Here is a 1,449-nt window from a genome sequence, read left to right as displayed (position 1 = left end):
CCTCCTGTGTCCACCATCAAGGACGAGGGTCCCCAGTGTCCACTGTCCAGAGCGAGGGTTCCAAGTGTCCACTCCCCAGGACGAAAGTCCCCAGTGTCCACTCCCCAGGGCGAGGGTCCCCACCGTCCAGGGCGAGAGTCCCCAGTGTCCACCCCCCTAGGGTGAGGGTCCCCAGTGTCCACCGTCCAGGGCGAGGGACCCCCAGTGTCCACCCCCCAGGGTGACCGTCCCCAATGTCCACCCCCTAGGGCGAGGGTCCCCCTGCACTGGTATCTGCGGCCTCAGCACCTGACACGGACGGTGCCCACAGGACTGTCACTTGGGTTCTATTTCATTATTCTCAGTTTTCTCTTCCTGTCAATCTTTTCTGCTGGTCCCAGAACTTGCGTTGCTGCACAGGGCAGCAGGACCAGGAGTATTCGGCAAGGACGCAGGGGGCTTTGGAAGCCCCCGTGCCCTGCAGTCCCCCTCCTGGACTTGACCAAGAGCCAAGCTCCGGGCTCCCTCAGGCCATTGGGAAGTGACGGAACCAGAGAGGGTCAGAGCCGGCGGGGACACTGGAGATCACTGGAGCCCGTGCTCTGCGGACAGGAGGGACCTCAGGGCTGCGGAGGGGTGGGGGAAGGTGGGGTCCCGTGGACTGGGAACCCGCCTCCCCCCACAGCCCCTTACACCAGGGCAGCTCTGCCTTTTTTTCCTCCATAGCTGACATGTGCTCATGATACAAGTGTGTGCACAATAAGAATCCGGCCACTTGAATAAAATATGTTTCAAGAAAAAACACTACTCTAAATAAGCCCGTCCTTTCACGTTTGGGAGAAGCAAGACTCAGAGGGAAAGTGAGGGCCCCAGACAGGCGGCAAGGGGATGACGGAGCCAGGCATCGGCCGGGCTGGCAAGCCCTCTGCCTCCCGTGGGGCAGCTCACGCGGCTGCCCGCTGGCTCACCTCTCCGTCATCTTTTGCACAGGGTCGTGGGGCAGACTGGCAGTGAAGCCAAAGAAGTCAGGCCCGAGGATTCACTGCCCGGAGCAGAGGTACTGTGCCCTCCAGCACTCCCCTCGCTGTGCATGCTGCCTCTGCCAGTCATCCCCACAACCAGTCAGGAGACCGTGCCCTTCCTGCTTTGGGCGGGTGTGTGGCCGGGGTGTCCGGAGCCTGGTCCCTCTGACCGCCATACCCTCATCTGCATCTCCAAGTTCGAGGCAGCGCCAGTGTTCTTACCCTCAGTCCTGGAAATCCTGGCTGTCCCGGAGGTCCTGGGGGCCCCGTCAGTCCATTCTCCCCAGGTGGTCCTTGGGGGCCCATCAGGCCTGTGTGGCCTTTGTGACCAGGGACTCCAGGGTCCCCAGGCTGGCCCTTTCCACCGGGAGATCCTTTGTCACCTTTGTTCCCGGGGTCTCCCTAGAGGAGGGAAGAAGCGTGTCAGCAAGCAGAGGACTGGCATCGG

The 1,449-nt window shown here is 62.1% G+C and overlaps 1 protein-coding gene across 1 annotated transcript in view; it reads left to right on the top strand.

The window, feature by feature from the left end:
- Window positions 1-1,449, top strand: part of COL22A1 (collagen type XXII alpha 1 chain) — a 189,725-nt gene that overhangs the window by 178,982 nt on the left and 9,294 nt on the right. The window lies entirely within an intron of this gene.

The sequence above is a fragment of the Suricata suricatta genome, chromosome 15, assembly GCF_006229205.1.
Source record: "Suricata suricatta isolate VVHF042 chromosome 15, meerkat_22Aug2017_6uvM2_HiC, whole genome shotgun sequence".
Taxonomy (NCBI): domain Eukaryota; kingdom Metazoa; phylum Chordata; class Mammalia; order Carnivora; family Herpestidae; genus Suricata; species Suricata suricatta.
The sequence above is the reverse complement of the archived record's forward strand: the minus strand, read 5'-3'. Positions and strand labels throughout refer to the sequence as shown.